The sequence below is a fragment of the Notamacropus eugenii genome, chromosome 5 (assembly GCF_028372415.1).
Source record: "Notamacropus eugenii isolate mMacEug1 chromosome 5, mMacEug1.pri_v2, whole genome shotgun sequence".
Taxonomy (NCBI): Eukaryota; Metazoa; Chordata; class Mammalia; order Diprotodontia; family Macropodidae; genus Notamacropus; species Notamacropus eugenii.
In genome coordinates this window covers 75,629,508-75,652,019 of record NC_092876.1, presented here as the reverse complement: position 1 = coordinate 75,652,019, position 22,512 = coordinate 75,629,508, and the positions used below count along the sequence as shown (strand labels likewise).

Sequence of the window (22,512 nt, the reverse complement as noted above, 5' to 3'; positions counted from 1 at the left end):
CTTGCCCGCAGTCACATAGCTGAGGCAGGATCTGAACTCAGGTCTTTCTGAACAGCAGTTTAAACGTTTACAAAGTTCTTTCCTTATGACAACCCTGTGAAATACGTAGTATATGGAATATTATACCCATTTTACAGGTTAAGAATGTAAGACTCAGGGCAGTTGAGTGATTTTTGTTACCAGTCATCACACAAGGAGTAAGCGTTGGAGGTCAAACTAGAACATGGGTCTCTTGGATACTAATCCAGGGCTCTTTCCAATGGACCGTATTTCTTTATAGTTCCTTCTGCTGGTTGATTATCTCTGATTTGTCCTTTGTATGTGCCTTGAGGGCAGGGACTGTCTTTTGCCTTTCGTTGGCTCCTCAGAGCTGAGCATAAGGTCTGGCACATGGTAGGTGCTTAATAAATGCTTGTTGACTGACTTTAGCTTTTTTGTCTCCCCCTTCACTGTCAGTCTGTCAGTTGTCCATCTTCATTGCTCTCCGTTGCTGCTTCTGATTTGCTGTGAACTTGGACAACCAATCACCAAGCTTGTTAGAGCAGTATGTAAAATAAGAGATCTGGGCAAGGATCTTAGGGGCTCTCTGTTTGAGTAACGTCCATGAAATTTGAGTACCTACGTTTTCTGATGTCCAGTTTTGATGAACCTGAGACCTTGTAGGCTTCCTTCCAACTTGGAAGAAGTGAGGCATTCCTATCCTCAGTTTTGTATAGCATTGGACTTGGTGTCAGGAAAATGTGAGTTCAAATTCTGCCTTAAACATCAGCTGTGTGACTACAGAAGTCATAACCTCTTTAAACTTAGTTTATTCCTCTGTAAAATGGGAGTAATAATGGCAATTACATCCCAAGGTGATTGTGAGAATCAACCCAGATAATTTGTGTAAAGGACTTTGCAAAACTTTAAATGACTGGTTATTCTTTTTTCTTCTTCTTTTTAAGAGTCCATACTATAGGCAATCATTTCATCATCACTGATGGTAAAGGGGAGGGGGTAGAGCCTGTCAGAGGGCTGGGAACACTGTCCCCTCCTCACCTTTCCTCCTGACCAGCCCATGTTCTGTGGCTGCAGGGCAGGTACCATTCTGGGCTGGCATTTCAGCCAAAGCTGCTAAAAATAGTGCTTTGGTTCCCCCTTCCCCAGGAACTGAATATGCATGAGACTATTTTCAAAAAGTCTTCCCTCGTCCAGCTAAGAAAACATGCACCCTTCTCCCAGTGCAGGAAAGCTGAGCTCAGCCTTTCTTAGCCAGGAGGGAGGGAAATCAGGAGCTGAAGAAATACCTTCTCAAGCTCCATGCTAGAAGAGACCCTAGAGGTCACTGAGTCCAGTTCCTCCCCACAGCATTGATTCCTGGGACAAGTGGTTACCCTGCCTGGGCTTGTAGGGAACTCGGTACCTCGTGAGGCCACCCATTGTACTTCTGGACAGTTGAGATGGTTTAGAAGGGGAACACAAAGCTGCCCCTAAAGCTTCTCCCCACTACCCCTGGTTCTCCTTTGTGGGCCAAGAAATACAAGTCTGACGGCTCTGCCCTATCCGCGACCTTCACGTAAAATGTAAAGACATCAGCGATATACTGTGCCCTCCCACTCCCAGCCAAGGCTAACCAGCCTCAATTCCTTCAACTCATTCTTACTGGATGTCTTTAAAACATGCTAGAAGTGAAATGTGGCCCAATCAGTAATGCCTTGAGAACTATAGATCCAGAAGTCTCCCCCTGGGCTTCTTCACTGAGGGCTGCCATGGGAATCTAACTTGGAAACTGGCTGGATGCCCTGCCTGGCTCTGCCAGTCAGCGACTTTAACTAAATGTATACAATTCCTCATTCATTCATTCATTCATTCATTCATTCATTCATTCATTCATTAAAGAAGTATGCCCACCCTACTGTGTGCAGAGCCCCTCCATTTGGCACTGAGGGAATACAGGGTTCATACATTCTCGGCCACTGTTAGTGGTCTCAGAACTGGTATTTCTGCTTCTGCCTTTGGAAAATAATTTGCTTGATGTGTTAGATCCAGGGGAACTGACCGAATGCCTTGTTTTCTGATCATTATCACTTGGATTCTCCTGCTAGAGCTCAAGGTTGCCTTAGGTGCAAATATTACTAACTCCCCTTTACAGATGAAGAAATTGAATCTCTGAGAGGGACAGTGACTTGACCAATCACACAGCTACCTCCCAGGGTTGTGGGGAGGAAAGTCTACTGACAATCTGGAAGACAGTCAACTGGCATTTATTAAGTGCCTACTATGGGCCAAGTGCTGGGGATACAAAGAAAGGGGTGATGACAACAACAAAAACAAAAACAAATACAACTTGGTCTCCCAAAGCAACAAAATTCCTAAACAAGCTGGGACAATGTGAGAGGTGATGTCATCCCATGGAAAAGGGGCTGAATTTGAAGTCAGAGAACCTGGGTTTAAATCCAGACCTTGATCCTTTTTAACTTGTGTGACTTTCAGCCAACTATTAATGCTTTCTGGGTCTCACTTTCCTCACCTGTGAAAAGAGGGGGCTGAACTAGCTGACCTTTGAGGTCCCTTCCAGCTCTAAGTCTATGATTTTACGAATATCTTCATCTTAATATCAGATGAGATATATAATATTTATAAGGCACTTAGCACAGCAATTTAATAAATGTTTATTCCCTTCTCCTTTTCTAACAGCAACAGCTCTTGTGTCTAAAGGACAAGGTGATTCCCTTACAAAAGCCTCATGAGAGAGATAAGGCAGACATTATCATTCCCATTTTAGAGATTAGAACATTGAGGCTCAGAAAGAAAACTTGCCCAGTTGGGGCCACAGTGATCTTAAGATGAGGAGACAGGACTTAATCCTCAGTCCTCCAACTCCAAATAGAAGATTCTTGCCATGTTTTGGTTTGTTGTTCAGTCACTTTTCAGTCATGTCTGACTCTCTGCGACCCCATTTGGGGTTTTTTTGGCATAGATACTGGAGTGATTTGCCATTTCCTTCTCCAGTTTATTTTTATTGATGAGGAAGCTGAAGCTAACAAGGTTAAGTGACTTGCCCAGGCTCACTCAGCTAGTAAGTGTCTGAAGCTAGATTTTAACTCAGGAAGAGGAGTCTTCCACACTCCAGACCTGGGGCTCTCTACCCACTGCACCACCTAATCTTTCCATGACTCCACCACAACTCCTATGACATGGATGTTAACTTGAGAGAGATCTAATGGGTCCCATTTAGGGATATAGTTTTGAAAATACAAGAAGAACCCAAGACCTGTAGCTATCCTGCAACATATGATAATGAATTTTTTTCCTTTAAAAAACATGAGAGTGGGAGGACCATAAGGTAAAATTATATTTACAAAATCTCCCTTTCCCATTGATTCTCATTATAAAATCCATCTATCTATCCATTTCTCTATCCATCTATCCATTCATTTCTCTATCCATTCAACCATCCATCCATCTATTCATCTACATATCCATCCATCTACTCACATCCATATATATATCCATCTATCTATTCATCCATATATCCACCTATCCATATATTTATCCATCCATGTATCCATTCATCCATCTATCCATCTACCCATTTATTCATCTACCCATCCATCTATCCATCTATCTATCTATCCAACAAACATTTACTGAGCAACCTGTGTGTGTGCGCGCGCGTGCGTGTGTGTGTACACAGAAACAGCTAAGACCTGCTTCCTGTCCATAAGAGATACATTGTATAAAAGGGCAATAAGACATGACCACAAATAGCATTAATGCAAATCAGAATAAAATAAGTCTATGAAGGAGTTATAAAAAAGAATTATGAGAAAGATGTGGAAGGAAAAATAATTTCCAAGCAGGAGGAGTCAGACAAGGCTTCCTGGAGGAGGAATGCATTTAGCTGGGCCTTCATGCAGCATTTGAGCAGGACAGGATGAGACTGGGAAGTCCCAGGAAGAAAAAGAATTGAAAAGTGCAGGCAGAGGTGGGAGAGCATAGGCCATGTTCTTAGGGTGACAGTGACTGTCTTTGGCTTGAGCCTCCGTCCCATACAATGACCTGTTGAAGGAATGGTTCACCTGGAGAAGAGAAGGTGGGGAGGATATTATGGAATTTTTAAGACAGTCACATGTTGTGGTGGAAATGAAGCAGAAAAGAGAGGTTGGATGGAGGCTGTAAAGGCTAGAAAGGGCCTTGAATGCCAGATTAAGGAGTTTGGATTTTATTTGGTGGGCAGTCTAGAGTCATGAATAAAATGAGATAATACATATGAAATACTTTGCAAACCTTAAATTGTCAGCAATCACTGTTATTACTGGTAATACTATTCAGTAGGGGAGTAACAGGACAGAACTGTGCATTCAAAACAACAAACTGGGGGTAAGTCGAGACTGAACTGGGCAAGGAAGAGCCTAGTAGAGGGGAGACTGGTTGAAACGCTACTGGGATAGTGGGAATGGAGAGGTCAGGAGAGTCCCGTCTAGGCTGGCAAAAACTGTAATATGACATAAGACACTAAGCCTGGAGATTTGGGGAGGGAGCAAGGGGGCACCATTGCTGCCTTCAAGTATCTGAAGGCTGTGACATGGATGGGAGATTAGACCAGGTAGCATCATCAAGGTGAACTTTAATTTCCCCTGGAGGGCTTTCTGGGAGAGATGAGCTCAAAGCCAGAGCTCAGTGAAAAATAATGATAAGGAGGAAGAACCCCCATCCTGGAGTGCTTTAAGGTCACCTTCCATACATTATTTCATTCACATCTCACCACTGCCCTGAGAGACAGAGACTATTATTGTACCCATTTTATAGAGGAGGACAGTGAGTTCTAAGACCTTAAAAGACTTGCCCCAAGGTCACTCAGCTAGAAAGTCTCTGAGGCAAGATCCAAACCTAGATCTTCTGGCTCCATATTCCAGAGCCCTATTACCAGGTCACCAGTGACTCTCCTAGTCAACATGACCAAGCTCACACCCAGGACTGTTTTAAAACTGTACACTCCCACCCACCACCCACCCAGTCCTATATTAAGGAAAAACACCACCTTGTCCCACCGAGCCACCGTCCATGTGATGCTGATGCTACTTATGCACACGGCCTTGACCTACGGGGCCATGAAACGTCAATAGACAGTCCCTTCCTGGCTATTATGGGGAACAGTGACCCGGCTTGTTCTCTGTGCCGCCTTGGACTGAGCTGTTTAGAGATCAGGAACATTTTAAGGTGGGACCCTTCTTCCTCCACATTTGGCAGAGCTCTGCATAAGACGTCCATTATGTACAGGGCTCAGGACAGCAAACCTGTGAGGTTAACCTAAAATTAGTGTGAAATGTGCCTTGGGAGCACTGAAGTATTCGAAGGTAGGATGCCTCCAGTCCATGGGGGTGGGGGGCATGGAACATAGTCCAGAGGGAGGGGCAAAGAGGGCAGCCCTGGGGAAATATCTGCCTGTCTTGTGTCCTCCTTGGTCCATACCTTGTGAACCAGCATCACTGGCCTGTGGGGAAATGGTTGTAATGTCTGTGTTCAGTTCATCACTCTGGGTCTGTCAAACTCTGCTCCTTTGGAGTTCAAGAAGTTTCGAGAAGACATTCACTGTGTGAGTGATCTTGTCTCCTAATGCTCGTGGAATCAAGTGTCTACTCCATTGACAAAATCCTAGAATCTCAGAACAGGGAGATATCTGCAGTGATGTCAAATTCACATTGAAACAGGCAGCATTTTGACTTAAAAAAAGAACAAGTTAATATCGTCTATGTTTCATGATATTTTAATTTATTTTGCTAAATATTTCCCAATTAACATTTTAATCTGTTTGGGGTGGGAGTGTTGCAGGCAGCATGTGGCCAGCTGGCCGAGTGTTTGCCAGTATGCCTTAGAGGATATCTAGTCCAATATATGTTAGCACAGGTAATTCCCTTCACAATATCCCTCATAAGGAGTTGACCAACCTCTGCTTAGAGACATCCAGGGACAGAAAGTCAAGGGAGGTGGTCGAGCCCACTTTGGGACTTCTCTCATGAATAGGATAGGGCTGGTGCAGCAGATAAGGGTGTAGGACCTGAAGTCATGAAGATCTGAATTCAAACACTTAGTAGCTATGTGGCCCTGGGCAAGTCACTTAACCCTCTTTGCCTCAGTTTCCTCATCTATAAAAATGAACTGGAGAAGGAAATGGCAAACTGTTACAATATCTTTGCCAAGAGAACCCACAAATGGGATCATGAAGAGTCAGAGAGGGCTGAAGCAACTGGACAACAAAACATGGGTAGAATATTTTCCTTACCTTGAAATAAGATCTACCTCTCTGTGACTTCTGAAATGTTAGAAGGAATCCTGGCTCTGTCCCTCATTTCCTATGTGTCTTTGGTTAAGTTGCTTACCTCTCCAGACCTCAGTTTCCCTCTTTGTTAAAAATCAGGTAGTTGGTTTGGATGGCCTCTATCTAGGTTTATGTGACAGAATATGTTAGATGAGAAAGTGCTCTGAGTCATGCCAGGAGAGGAAACTATAAAAATCCAAAGCATTGCTGTTTGAAATGATTATTTATTCCGGACAGGAAGAGGTTGATAGGGGACTTAATAATTTCAACCATGTAGTGGATGGTGACCAATTGTTCTCCAAAGGAAGTATGCTTGCATTGGAACAGGAAGAAGTTAAGTTAAAAATAATATTTTGAGAGTTTGTAGACAGTCAGACAGTCTAAATCCACTGTCAATTCAAATTGACAAGCATTTATTAAGATGTATGGAGTGGTAGAGGGAGAGCTGACCTCAGAGCCAGGAAGACCTGGGGTCAAAGCCAGCTTCTGCCCCAGCCCGACTGTGTGATCTAGCCAAGACCATCTCTTAACCTCTCAGAGCCCTGGGCAGCTTTCTCTGATTATAAACTGTAGAATACTTGCCAAAGCGTACTAGAAAAGGGAGTTTCTTCACGAGAATTTCCCTAAAATCAATGAAATCACAGATCCGTTCCAAAATTTAAAAAATAAAATAAAATGTGCCAGGCATCATGCTAGGCTCTGAGGATAAGGAGACAAAAAAAAAGAAATAGTTCTTTCTCCTCCCTTGAGTTTACATTTAATGGGAGGTTGGAGGACAATATGTACCCAGAGAAGGGAATATGACATGAACATTACATTTGAGGGAGGAAGGGTTCCTGACAAATGGGAACTCTGAGAATGCTTCTTAAAAGAAGTTACATTGGATGTTCTAAGAAGAAGGTGAGCATTTCAGGCCAGGATACAGCCTAGGCAAAGGCATGGAGGTAGGAGACAGACTATTCCATGGACAGGGAATAACACATAAGCATGCCTAGCTGGAACACAGAGCACAGTCAGGCAATTTCACCTGGAAAGGGAAGCTTTAGCTAGGTTGTGCAAGGCTTTAAATGCCAAACTGAGAAGCTTATATTGTAACCTAGAGGGTTAAGCATGGCACTTACCTTGCAGGGTTGTTGAAAGGATCAAATGAGATAATGATTGTAAAGCAATTAGAGTAGTGCCTAGCACAAAGTAAGCTCTATGTAAATGTTAGGTATTATTCATTACTATTACCTTGGAGACAACAGGATGATGCCAAGGGCTTTTGAGCCGGGGAGGGGTATGGACCTTAGATTCTGAGCTGGAAGGGATCTAAGAGAACAACTGCTCCAATCTCCACCTTTTACAGAAAAGGAAATTGATTCGCAGAGGGGTTAAGTAGTTTGGTCAAAGTGATACAGTCATAATGTGGTAGAGACAGGATCTGAACCCAGGTCCTTCGACTCCAAATCCAGCACTTATTCACTGAACAAAACTGGGCCTTGGGATAATTGCAAAATCAGGAAATCATTGTATGTTTATCATTACTGTAATTTCTCCTTCCTCTTTTTTTCTGTCTATATCCTAAAGGAATAGAAAAAAAAATCCAAAGGATATAAGGGTGTGTGTACACATATGCATATAAGCACATATATCTGTACATATGCATGTATACATATATATACAGTGTTCTAATAGTATTAGTGTCATTTTAAGCTATGGAAAAGCTTACATAATATATTTTTTCCTCATCTAATGTTATAATAAATAGAAGAGGGAGGAGTTTGGTACAGTAAAATGTCAATTTGTTTCAAAAGCTGTTGTTTTTAATATAAGCTTGAAATTTAAAAACTATTTTAAATAAACCAAAAATTCTTGAGTTTCTGTTGCGTGAAAACTGGCAGATGATTTTTTTTTATCATTTTATTAAATGATTTTACCAATCATTTAATCTAGAAGTATCTTCTTAAGCCTTTAATACATGCCTAGCACCTTACTAGGGCCTGATGTTACAAAGACCAAAATTAAACCAAAAATGCCCTAAGATACACATAACATATGAACACATCAAATATGTACAAAGTAAATACAAATTAATTTGAGAGGGATGGCATTTTACATCCTAAAATTACAGTGTTAACAGTTGGCTTGGCAGACAATAAAGGCGGAAGCCCCAAACTTTCAGTTAAGGGAGGCAAATGAACTAGATGACATATAAAGTCCTTTTGACTTGAAGATTCTATGATGCTGAGTCATCAATGAAGGCTTCTGGGAGGAAGAGGGACTTGGCTTGGACCTTGAAGGATTAGCAGAGGCACTAAAGTTCCAAGAGTCAGGAGACTTGGATTCAAGTGTGGTCTCCACCACCAACTGTCTCTGTGTGACTCTGGGTCTGTCTCTTATCTGCCTGGTATTAGTGGATAGTGACTTCCTAGTCATATGGCCTTGGGCAAATCACTTCTCTTAGATTCTTTTTCCTCATATGCAAAATGAGGGATACTATGAAACAACTTGAACAAGCCACGTACAAAGAGGATGCTAATTAGGAATTGGTGATATGAGACCCTGTACTGGCCCACTGAGATTTCTGTAGGATGTAGGCCTTCACTCAGAGAGGAGGCCTTCACATATCCTGGATTGAGTGCTGTAATGGAAATCAAGAAGACTAGGTTTGAGTCTTGGCTCTCCTTTAGACAAGCTACTGTTCCTTGATGGGCCTCAGTTCCTTCCAGGTCTAAAATCTCGTTGTTCTGTCTTGTTTAGTCATACTTAAATCTTCATGATCCCATTTGGGGTTTTCTTGGCAAAGATACTGGAGTGGTTTGCCATTTCCTTCTCCAGCTGATTTTACACATGAGGAAACTGAGTCAAAAAGGTAAGTGACTTGCCTAGGGTCACTTAGTTAATAAGCATCTGAGACCAGATTTTAACTCAGGAAGATGAATCTTCTTACCTCAAGGCCTGGTACTCTGTCTACTTCATCACCAAGCTGACCTCTAATCTTATGTGTTTATTCAATTAAAATGTTACTTCCTAAAAATCAAATCATCTCTAGATCTTACTCTTATGTTATAAGTGACTTCTATTTTTTTGTATATACAGAGTATCCCAAAAGTCTTAGTATCATTTTAAGCTTTATTAGTTTATAAATAAACTTAATAACTAAATGATACAAAATAAAGAATAAATAATAAGCCTGAGAGTTAATAATTAACATGTTTAAATGCTTATTAATAAGCTATTCATGCTTAAAACTACACTAAGACTTTTGAGTTATCTTGGCTATTGAATAGGCTTACATGTGTACATGTCGTCTCTGTAAGCTCTTTGAGAGTAGGGACTGTTTCATTTTCATATTTGTATTCCTAGTGCCTAGTCCAGTACCTGGTGTTTAACAAATACTTGTTGACTGGTTGCTCGATTGGAACGTCTGTTCACAAAGGATGGGCTAGATCTCCTGTCCACACTGTCTGAAACTTGATACTCTGCCACTTCTCAGGAGGGAGTCTGTGAGCTCCTCCATGAGATCAGAAGCTGAGGACCCCACGGGTGGGCCCAGGAAGCAGAGCCCAAGCCAGGTCATAGCTAGAGGAAGCATGCCTTTGTATCTTTCATCACTGTTAATGGGCTGCAGCCAGTCCTGGAGGATTAGGGGTGGCAGGGCGGGATAAGAATTGGACTGCAGCTAACACAGAACCCTTTCAGCTAATATAAGTGATGTTTGTCTCCATCAGACTTGTCTCTGCCCCACCATCCACTTAAGATTACACTATATATCTGTAAAGTGCTTTCTGTGGATGTTTATACAAACGCATACTCTCATACACACATTACGTTAATCTAATCCCAAAGTCACAAATGACCCTGTCAAGTTGTTGCTAAGTGTATTGTCTTGATTTTGCAGATGAGCAAATTTCCCCTCAGAAGAGCTAAGTGACTTGCCCATGGTCACATGGCTAGTGTCAGATATGAATCTGAACCTATAATATGCTGAATAGTAGCAATAATAGCTAACATTTTTGTAGAGCTTAAAGATTTTCAAAGTGGTTTACGTATGTAAACGTTAATTCACCTGATCTTTACCTTGGGAAGTAGGTACAATTATTAGTCCCACTTTATAGATGAGAAAATTAAGACTGGAGGAAGTTAAATGACTGGCCCAGTCACACAGCCAGGGAATGTTTGAGGCAGGATATGAACTCAGGTCTTTCTGACTCTGGGTCCATTCTACCGCGGAGCTGAGTAAGAAAGCTACTGGTATATGAGTGGTTTGGAAGGCTGGGTGGCAAAGCGGGCACTCTAGAAGGAGTAAGAAGTGTGTAAGATGAAGTTAGAAGCTCATGAGGAGGTGGCATCAGGTCATCTCAGGTCTCTTTGTGTGTGTGTGTGTGTGTGTGTGTGTGTGTGTGTGTGTGAGGGTGTGTGTGTGTGTGCGTGTGTATGTGTGCGAGTGTGTGTATGTGTGTGTGCATGTGCATGTGTTTGTGTATGTGTGTGCGAGTGTGTGTGTATGCGTGTGTGAGTGTCTGTGTGTGCGTGCATGTGTGTATGTTTGTGTGTATGTGTGTGCGTGCATGTGTGCATGTGTGTGTGTGCGTGTAAGGGCGATGACTTCATGGAATTGGGGTCAGCCTGAAGTCATGCCTTCCCTTGTCACTGAACCCACATGGGCATGACGTACCTGGGAGAGGGGTGGACAGTGATGGGATAGTGATACCAGATCCAGTCTAGAACTGCCTGCCTGAAACACAGCAGCTGCTGATCTTATTCTCGATTCTCAGGCTTTTGTGATAGCCTTGGGCATCCATAACTTGGCCAGCCTAAAGAAGGGATTCATGCCAACAGCACATCCTGCCCCATCCCCAGAAAGGAGCAGGACAGAGGAATCATGGTCTTTCTCACTTAGCTTCCATTCATCCCGAGCTGTCAGAAAAGCAGTACTTGGCTGTTAGAGGACAGTTTGACTGGAAGGTGCATATTCCAGGAGGTGATGCTTTAGCATGATAGGAAGGGACTGGTTCGAGATTCCCACTGGGGCATTTTGTATCCCCACACCTCCAGAGGACTAAGAGGGATGGGAGAGGTGAGGAGGCAGAGCGGAAATGTGTCTACCTCCTGCTGACATACTTGAACAGATGCACATTCCCTCACACTAGTTATGGCACTGATATCACCATGACATTCCTCAGTCTTCCTTCTAATGGGTACAGAGGGCAAGGCAGGGAAGAAGAAGGAAGCTTGCCGGCATCAACCATTCAGTTCTCTCTCAAAGACCCACCAAGCTGCCAGCCATATAATGGAGGAGGTGCATTGCCAACAATTCTCCTTCCAGTCACACTTCTCTCCCCAGCCGAGCTGGCCAGACCCAATGGGGCAGCCAGGTGACTAATAGACTGGCTGAGAGGACAGGAGGGGAAGCAGCATGGATGATAGACAGGCTGAGTCTTCAGGAATCTCAGTGGCAGGGTGGCTTTCCTGACTCTCACCAACTCAAATTAGCCCAAACTGACTAAGTTATTAAGTGCCTACTGGGAGCAAGGCCCCACACTGAGCACCAGGAGTGCAAAGGCAGACTCCCAAGGAATACCACAGCATGGTATCATGGAAAGAATGATGGATTTGTAGTCAGAGAACCTGAATTCAAAGTCTGCCTCTGGTATTTACTTTGGATAAAACACTTAACCTCTCTGGATGTGTTTTCTTTTCTATGAAATGGGGACATTTTGCTGGATGCCCCTTGGGGTCCATTCTTGCTCTAAATCCCAAGATCTTATGATTCTGAGTTTCTAGATTAATGGGGTGGGGTCTCAGCCTCTTGGCATCTCTTGTTTCCTTCCGAGGTCAAGTGACACCTTCTCTCTGAAACCTTCCTGATTCCCTGCGCTCTCCCCACCCCTACATGGGGGAGGTTCATCCCATATATATTTTGCATATACTTCTTCTCGTGCCTATTGTCTTTACCGGTAGAAAAAGGTTCCCTCAGGGCGGAGACGATTTCTCTGCTTTTCTTTGTACCCCCAGAGTCTAGCACAGGGTCTGGCACAGAGTAAGCACTTAACAAATCCTTTTCAATTGGCTGAAATGACATTTATGCCAAAGACTATGGCTTTGGCTGTGAAGTGATGACTGTCGTCATTCCTCTCATACTCTTTCCCTGAGTTCTTCTAAAGGCAGCGTAATAGAGCAGGCAGCTGGACCTGGCTTGGGGTCAGGAAGATTAGAGTTTGAATCCTATGTCTAAAATTAGCTGTGTGAGCCTAGACAAGTCTCATCTGTAAAATGGGGTAATGATATCTATAGTCCCTAGCTCACAGGTTATAGTCCAATATATATATATATATATATATATGTTCCAATGAGATTATATCTACATCGCACAAACATGTACATACTATACATACAGGCACACACATATACATATATGTATACATGGATATATGAGTACAGTGGAGTCTTTACCTCCTGCAGTATGAATAGTATGACTTCGACCTAAAACTAGGGCAGGGCACCTGGGGCTTTGCCCCAGAACACTGAAATTTAGAAGATAATAATTCTTACACTTCTGCAGCAGCATAGAAACAAGTGGGAAATAAGGGGAGTTACATTTAATAGCTTAAAAGTGTACACACAGACATACACACGTACACACACACACACATTTGGAGAACACTTGGCAAACTTGAACCTGCTGTATAACTGACAACTGCGGCATTTGATGTTGCCACTGTTGCTATCATCATCAAGTATCTTTATGAATTCTTTCAGGATCTCCTTCTACAGTACTCTAGTACATAAGGACAGATTGCCTCAGGTCCTTCAGGGAGGAAAGAAAATCCTTAAGAAATGGCCACAGAATCCCATAATCTCAGAGTGAGAAAGGTCCTTAGAGGCCATTCTATCGGGGGGCAACTCCTGCCTCATCTACAGTATCTCTGCTAAGTCTTCATGGCCAGCACTCCCTTGCCTGCCAAGGCAACCCTTTCCTTTTTCTACAGATTAAACTTTTAGGTAGTTTCTCCTTACATTTAACTAAAACCTGATTTTTGTAGTTTCCATCCATTGTTCCTTGTTCTGTCTTCCAGGGCCAAGCAGAATGAGGTAGGGGCTTTTGTTTTTGCTTTTCTTTTGAGATAGGGTCTCATCTAGGCTGGAAGCATAGTAACCACTCACAAGTCCTGATCCCGCTGCTGATATGCACAGAAGCTTTGGCCTGCTCCATTCCTAATCTGGACTGGTTCACCCTTCCCTGGTCAGCCTGTTGGTCCACTGCTCCAGCAGTCTTACCTTACTTCTGATAGGCTTAGTGCATATGCCCAATTAGCTTTAACCCTACTGTAGCTTGGAGCTCCTGAGCTCCAGTGATCCACCAGCCTCAGCCTCCCCCAATAGCAGGGGAGGCCATCCCACTTAATTTAATTCTTCTTTCCTATCACAACCCTTTAAATATTTGAAGACAGTTGTCATGTCCCCCTTAAATCTTCTCTTCTCTACATGCATCCGATTCATTTGATGGATCCTCAGTGAATTTCCAGTCCCCTACTTGCTCTTCCAGGGTCAGATTCTAGCTTGTTAATATTATCCCCTAGGAAGTGTCCAGAGAGGTTTACAACATTCCAGATTGGGTCTGAGAGGGTAGGAGGATCACCTCTTCATTCTGGATGTTAAACACATATGTTGCTCAGCACAAGGATCACATTAGCTGTTTGGGCAGCAAACATGCCACTGCTGACTTGCACTGGGCTTTTGGAGTGACTGAAATCTCTAGAGATTTATCCCATGGACTGTTATCTAGCCATGTGCTCTTTATCCTATGCTCAGTTGATTTTTTTTAAAAAATATATATACATACAAATATATTTATATTAAGTTTTATGAGATTTTGCCCCTCATTCTAGCTTGTCAGAGCAGCTAGGTGGTGCAGTGGATAGAGCACTGGGCTCAGTCAAGAAAACCGGAGTTCAAATCCAGCCTCAGACACTTACTAGCTGTGTGATTTCAAGGCAAGTCACTGGACTGTCTTTGCCTCAGTTTCCTCATCTGTAAAAGAAATGAGCTAGAGAAGGAAATGGCAAACCTCTCCGGTATCTTTGCCAAGAAAACTCCAAATGTGGTCATGAAGAGTCAGACACTATTGAAAATGACTAAACAACAACAAACCTAGCCTATCAAGATTGTTTGGGTTTCTAGTTCTATCATATTAACTGTCCCTTCCATCTTCAAGACAACCATGAATTAAAAAAGCCTTCCATCTGAGTCACTTATATAAAATATTGATAAGAACAGGACCAAGGACAGAGCCTTATGGCACTCCTCCCCCATTGTCTCTGCCTTCATTCATTTTTCACCAAAATCTTTGGTCATTCAGCCAATTCTGAATCTACCTATTTGTCCAATAACTCATTCCCTATCAGTCCAGGATTAATTGGTACACTATGACATCCTGCTTTTGAGCAAGCTCCTGCTTGCTTATGTCCATGGTACAGAGTGTCCAACTCCCCCCCCTCCCCATCCCCTCACCCTCCCCAAATGCTCAAATCAATCCTGCAGAATACTGTAGGGTTATCACCCCCCTGGGGTATGGACACTATGTCTAGACCTGAAACTAGGTCGAGGCACTTGGAGCTTTGTCCCAGGGACAACAAAATTTAGAGAGCACTGATAACACCCGCACTTCTTTGAAAGCAAAGAAATAAGAGAGAAATAATTCATGTTACCATTGGAAGGAGGGTGCACTGGAAGGGACTTTCAGAGATAATGTAATCCAATCTCCTCATTTTACATATAAGGAAACAAGCCCAGAGGGGTCAAGTGGCCTGCCCAATGTTACACAGGGAGCACAGTGCCAGTCTCAGGGCTAGGAATCAAATCCAGAGCCTCTGACTCCAAATTAAGTGCTGGCTCCACCATAGCACACCAGTTCCAAAGCAACTCAACTACCCCATTGTCTAGCCCATATATCTCCATCTTATGTATGAGAATACTCAGTTAAGTACCTAGCTCAAAATCTAGATAAACTACATATCTACCTTCCCCCTCATTTATCATTCTAGAACCCTGCACCCCCCAAAGGAAATTAGGTTATTCAGATATAACCTGATCTTGATGAAGCCATGCTTGCTCTTTGTAATTACTGCTTCCTTCTCTAAATGTTCACTGACCATCCTTTAATAATATACTGTCTAATTTTCCAAGGAATCAACGTCACACTCGTTAGCTTTGAGTTTTCAGATTCTACTCTATCTTGTTTTGTTTTTAAACTGTCATTCTTTGGTCCTGAAGCATCTCTGCTTTTCTCCATACTCATTCAAAGATCATGACAGCAGAGTGTTCCCAGAATTTTAGTCCATTAGATCATATGGCACCATGACTTCGGGGGTATCCTGTATCTACATAATGAAAACAAGGCAGTTTTATGCAGGAAGACATGAGTATCTGAGGAAATCCAGAAAGGTTTGGTGCATAAAGTGGCACTTGAGCTGAGTTTTGAAGGAAACTAAGATTCCAAGGTGCAGAGGTGAGACGGGAAAGAGATCATTCCACATATGAAAGACTGCCAAAACAAAGACATGAAGTTGGGAGATAGAGTATTACATATGTAGAATCATAGTTATGTTGGTATTGTTGAATGTGTAGAGGGTAGTAAAGCATAACAAGACTGGAAAGGTTGGAAGGGGCCAGATCAGGGTCAAACATCAGAGTTTACACCTGCTTCTGGAGGAAATAGGGAGCTGCTGATGTTTGTTGAGTGAGGGAGTGTCACAGTCAGACTTATACTTTTAGAAAATCACTTTGGCAACTGAGTGGAGGATGAACTGAGTGAGGAGGAACTTGAAGCATTTAGATGGCTATTACAATAGTCTGGGTAGAAAGCGAGATGATTCTGAACCCTGGTGATTGTGTGAGAGAGAAAGGGGGACATATGTTTCTATTACTGTGACTTCATCATTTTATTCTTAAGAGTGACTCACTGCTTCTGGACTGTCTTCTCTCCTAGTGAAAGTCCAAGGGATCTGACTTTTCCTTTCTCTGGGCATTTTGAATCTGTCCTCCTCAAATCTAAGATGCATTTCAGATGATGTCTGGCTTTCCTTCCCTGTTTCACTTCTCCTGGAGGTTTTCATCACGTTCCTGCTTGTTGATTAGAATCAGCCTAGCTGTTCCACTTGTCACTTCTCCTACCTATTGAAATGTGAAATTGTCACTGACAAGTCAAAAATGCATTAGCACCTGTGTTGTTGGCAGAGATAGAAATGCCCCCATCCCTACTCTCTCCTGCTTCCATGCCACTTAGGATTTTCTTTCCTGAACTCATCTATTAATTCCTTGTGCCAAGGTGGTCTGTAGTCTATTCCCAGGACAGAGTCACTTTTATTTCTCCCTCTGATAATCTTCCTCCAAAAGCTCAGAGGTGATGTTTATTCAAAGCCCACCCTGCTTTCTCCTTAATGACTCTCCTCATACACCTCATCCTTCTGGGCTCATCTCTTTTATGAAGGTTTCTTTGTTTATCCTGTGTACACGACAGTGATTCCTTGCCCTCCTCTGAGCTTGACAGCTTGGAGTCCAGAGACTCAAATTCAAATCCTGACTCTACTTATTTAAGTTCTGTGACCCTGGTTAAGTCACATGATGTACTAAATCTCAGTTTCTTCATGTCTAAGGTAGGAATAGCAATATTTGGATAGTGAAGAAAAATGTTTGCAAACCTTCAAGTGTCGTAGAAATGGACAACAATAAGGACTTCAGGAAAGTAGACCAGAAGAGTGGCATGAAAGCATGATAGACATATGATGGGGATACTTCATTCATCTAGATATCTTCCAGACCTCTCGTGTTCCAATTCTTACCACACATCTTAGTCTTTATCACATGAGCCCCACCATTATATTTTCTATTTTGTGTGTGTCTTTTCCTTCCTGGGTGAGACATGATAGACAGCTGAGATGCTCCATGAATGTTAGTTGAATTCAGTTCAAAGAAATGAATCCCAAACAGGGACTTTTCAGGCATCAGGAAATGAACAAATAAAAAAGCATTTATTAAGTGTTTATTAAAGGCAGTTAGGTAGCAGTGTGGATAGAGCAGTGGATCTGTAGTCACCTTCCTAAGTTCAAATTTGGCCTCAGACATTGACTAGCTTTGTGACCCTGGGTTAGTCATTTAATACTGTTTGTCTCAGTTTCCTCATCTGCAAAATGAGCTGGAGAAGGAAATGACAAACCAGTCCAGTGTCTTTGCCAAGAAAACCCCAAACAAGATCATGGAGAGTTAGATACGACCGAAAAACCCCAGCAACAAAGAGGAGTAAAGAGCACTGGTTTAAGAATCTAGTTTTGAATCCTGGCTCTACAAATACCTCCCCAGGAGATGTTAGGAAAGGTTCTTCCCTTCTCTGGCATTGTTTTCTCTTCTGGCAAATGAGGAGATTGCTCTGTCTTGAAGATCCCTTGTAGCTCTGACATTTTATAAAGCATACACTTTTGGAGCAGAGGACTTTCCTGATGTCTCCAAAACTCCCCACTGTAGGTGACCCCTAACTCAGCTTCTGCACAAGACCTGCCCTCCCTGACCCCTCCTTGCTGCAGGGAGCCAGGCTTTCCAAATCGCTCTGTCTGTACACATTTCTATTTTACATTCAGCATTACTATGCCCCGAATTAGTCCCAAGGGTGGGACTCGTTCTTAATTCTTACTATCCCCAAAGCTTCCCTTTTCCTCTGAACTCTCCCCTAGTCCTTTCCTGTTTCTTTCCAGGGCTCAAGTCCTAGAACCTGTCCTTTCCATGATGCTCAGCATGTGACTGGTGAGGTCACCTTCAGGTCAGTTCCCAGAGATGCCATCTCAGGAACAGATGGTGGTAGGGCAGAAAAAGCTGCCCATGCTATAAGGGAAAGAGTTTTGATCTTGGAATCAAGTCTGGGTTATGTCCCTCACCAACTGTATGATGCTAGGAAAGCCATTCCCCACCTCCACCTCCTTTGAGTCTCCATTTTCACCTCTGCCAAATGGGAATAATATAATGATATTTGGCCTGTCTATCCCCTTAAGGCTATTGCGAGCAGAGTGCTTTGTAGCAGAGTAGAAATGGGAGAAAGAATGAGGATGATGTCTCTCTCTTGGAAGCCCTATCCCTCCAGAGCCCCACCTCTCCTCCAAAGGATCAAGTTGAAGAGAAGAAATAGCAGATATGTGTAGGCAGACAAACTGGAGGATAGAAGCAGCTCCATGGGGGAGCTCGCTGCATCATTCATGTCTCCGTGGCTCACAGGAAGAAGCAGTGGCAACCCTGGTGAGCTGAAGGAGTCCAGCAAGTACAGGCTCTATTTGTGAAATTCCCAGACGAGCTGACTGGGCACTGAGCCCTGACAGGATGGGAGCTGCTTGGTGGTACAAAGACAGCAGCCTCACTCCCACAAACGCTCATGGATGAAACTGAGTACCCACTGCCCTTGGGCTACCTGGAGCTTGCTGGGGAAGGGGCCTTCCAGGACATTTTCCTGAAGGAGGTAGCACAGTTGAGAGGAAAGACCTGAACTTAGAGTCTGAAGGCCTGGGTTCAAGTTTCCCACTGAACTGACTGTACGGACTTAGGGGCAGCTAGGGGGCTCCATAGTTCCCGGAGCCTGGAGGCAGGAAGACTCATCTTTCTGAGTTCAAATCTGGCCTCAGACACTTACTAGCTGTGTGACCCTGGTCAAGTCATTTAACCCCATCTGCTTCAGTTTCCTCATCTATAAAATGAGCTGGAGAAGGAAATGGCAAACCACTCCAGTATCTTTGCTAAGAAAGCCCCAAATGGGGTCATGAACAGTCAGACTGAATAACAAATGGACTTGGCCTCAAGCTCTATCAGCTTCTTTAACATATTTGTATATAATATATACAAATATATACAAATATTGATAATATTTGGACTCTCCACCCTGGGTTGAAATGTGAAGATAAACCACAGACTGTTAAAGTTGCACTGGACATTAGAGAGCATCTACTCTAGCCCTCTTATTTTTTCAGATAGGTAAACTGAGGATCAAAGACGTAAGGTGGCTTTGTTTAAGAGATAGTAAGCCAGTGTGGTGTGGCATGGTGTATCATAGGATAGTAGGGAGAGGAGTGAACATAGAGTGAAGAAGGGGAAAGGAGAGGAAGGGAAACAAACATTTATTAAGTACCTACTATGTGGCTAGCACTTTACAAATATTATCTCATTTGATCCTCACATCAACTCTGGGAGGTAGGCTTTATATATACACATATATATTATATATATATATATAATTCCCATTTTATAGCTAAGAAAACTGATATAGATAAAGGTTAAGTGACTTGACCCAGAAAATACAGCTAGGAAGCCTCTGAAGCTGGATTTGAACTCAGGTCTTCCTAACTCTAAGCCAGCAGCTGCCTGTACCAAAAGTAAGGTTCAGATCCAGCCACTGAGGCTTGCAAGCTATATGAACGTGAACCTCTTAGCCTCAATTACCCCATATATAAAATGGGAATGAACCCTTCTCATATCTTATCATGGGGCTCCAATGAGAACAACAGCAAACCTTAAAGCGCTATAGAAATGTGGGCTATAATTATTTGTCAGAATCTGAACCTGGGCTGTCTGACTCCAAGTTCAACTTTTTTTGTATTATACTAAGCCAGAGATGTTAATTATCCAGTGTACTCCTAAGAATGGTCGAACCAGATTAAATTATAATTGGAAAACATCTCACAATTCCAATAAAAATATCATAGAATACAAGTAATGTTAATATGTGGTTTTCTAAGTCTGTCATCCACAGGGATCCTTCTGTGGGGTTCAGTGGTCTCCATTTCTATTTCAGTTTGACACCCCTGCTCTGTAAAGTGCTTTGTAGCATTAATCACATCATTATTTTAAGGTGTTTTAGCATAATCACCACCAAGAGTGAGCATGGGCCCAGCTTTAAGAGTGGAACTCCCCAAGACCCAGATTTGAATGCTACCTTTGACACATACTAGCTACGTGAGGCAAGTCCTGGCCATGTCTCAGTGCCCTCAGGCAGTGCTCCAAGATCCTACATTTCAGAACCATTTGTTGAACTGAGTCTGGGAGGGAGATTCCTCACCAGGCATCCTCTACACGGATGAAATCATCAGTCTAGCCCAACAGTAATGATGACTATCATTCCTCCATGTCATCATTCCCAGGTTGGCTGTGCATGAAGGAGGGTGGGGTTTGCATCTATCCCTTTCAGGGAAGGTCTGTATTGTAGGCCCACTTTTGTGAGTCTGTCCATTCTGCTTCCATGGGGGAAGGGCTAGGGGCTGGAGCTCAGTCTGAGGCAAAGCCATGGGAGCCAAGTCAAGTCCAAGGTCGGGCCCCAGGGCCTACCCCCTGAGAACAGCTAACAGAGACCAGGAGGCCAACTGGAGATGAAGTCAACGGTCTTTGCCAGGGCTCAGCCAGGGATCATAGGGCTCTGATTACATATCTGAGGGCCAAGATCCATGTTGGGAACAGAAACTGATGGCAGAGATCAAAACTGAGCAGAAACCAGCAAAGTTGACCTCCACCTCCCCCAAGGTGTTAAGTTTGCCTGGGACAGAGACGGAAGGGGAACATGCCCAGGGGTTACACTTGGCTCCAAGGGCCAGGAGCCAGGCTGGGCCATCAGATAAGTTGCTAAACCCAAATAGGCAGGCAGTCAGGCAGAAGAAAGGCTGGCTTTTCATTCCTAGTCAGGCTTAATACATCAGAAGAAACGATGCCCATGGAAAGGGAACTATCCAAAAGGTACTGGATCTTCCGGGGTGGAAAGTCTCTCAGAAGGCATCTAGTTCAACCTATTCCCAGTCACAAACCCCTGTGATGTCATGCCAGCCCATTCCAATCCAATGCAATTCACCTGTCATTTATTATGTGCCCACTGTGTGCAAAGCATTCTCCTAGGCTCTGGCATTCCAGCTTGGGAGAATTCTCACTGATGGGAAGCACCTCTGTATGCTGAGCCAAAACCACATCTCCCCAACATTCTCTTCCACAGGAGAACCCTTCGAATATGTAAGATGGTGACTATGTCCCTCTCAAGCCTTCTCTTCTCTGGATAATTGTCCCCAGGTTCCCCTAACTGATCTTTACATTATGCAGCCTCCAGTCCCCTCCTCATCCTAGTCATCTTTCCCTGGATCCTCCTTAGATGGACAATGTCCTTCCTTAAATGTGATGCTGGGAGCAAAATACAATCCTCTGCATGGGATTCGACCCCTGGCTACCTTGTTCTGAATGCTAGGATTCTTGTTAGTGCAGTCTTGGGTCCCCACACAGCCCTGGAAGTAACAATCAAGTCAAGCAACTGAAGACTTCCCCTCACCAGGGAAGGTCAATTGCACAAGCCTGCCACTGTACCAGGGGGCAACTCAAGGGACCCGAGGCCAGCAGAGGAAGGGCCCTCCAGTGCAAAATTGCCTTTGTACTGTCAGGGAAGTAATGACCTGCCTGGAATCATGCATTCAGTGGTAGAGGCACAGAACCCTCAGCCTGTTCCAGAGGCCCCTTGACCATCTGCTAGCAGAAGAGCACCAGCAGACAAATGCATGGCATGCCAGAGCTGGGAGGGCCCTTAGGACACAGAATGTCAGGGCTAGGGGATGACCTAGAACACAGAATATCAGACCTAGAAGACCCTTACAGATCATGTAATCCAACCCTCTTATTTTACAGATAAGGAAACTGAGTCCCAGGGAGAAGAAACGACTCTCCTAAGACCACACAAAGGGATTTTGGGACAGAACCAGTACTAGAACCGATACCTAGGATTTCCAGTCCAGAACTTATTCTCCTCCCTACATGAGTGCTTCAGTGGCAGCAGGACTGGTCTCCTAGGTTTGGGGATGCAGGTCTCCCAGGGAAGGACAGCTGACTTTCCTCTGCCCCACGTGGAACATTCTGGACTCTGGCCCCCTGAACAGTGAGATTCTCTTACCTCTCCCATCAGCTCCTCCTCAGCCCGCTGCTACCTCACCCTTTCCCTCATTGTGACCCCCCTTTGCATTTCTGCTTGCCTAGAATTCCTTGAAACTCAAAGAGACTCTTACCTGCCAAAGACCAACTCTGAGCTCATAGTCTAGAGGTTTTGGAGATTCCTGGAAGCTGAGACAACCATGCTCATAAAAGGCCTATGAGAAAGAGAAAAAGTGTATGAGAACGCATCTGTCACAACGCCATCCTCCAATGCTTTCTCTGGTTTTGAAAAATGAACATCT

The 22,512-nt window shown here is 43.6% G+C and overlaps 1 protein-coding gene across 7 annotated transcripts in view; it reads right to left on the bottom strand.

Annotated features, from left to right (window-relative positions):
* HIVEP3 (HIVEP zinc finger 3) overlaps positions 1-22,512 on the bottom strand; it is a 656,876-nt gene that overhangs the window by 186,583 nt on the left and 447,781 nt on the right. For all 7 annotated transcript variants that reach the window (XM_072609753.1, XM_072609756.1, XM_072609752.1 and 4 more), the window contains one exon: positions 22,345-22,425. The gene's annotated coding sequence lies outside the window, so the exon portion shown is untranslated. The remainder of the gene's footprint in view (positions 1-22,344; positions 22,426-22,512) is intronic.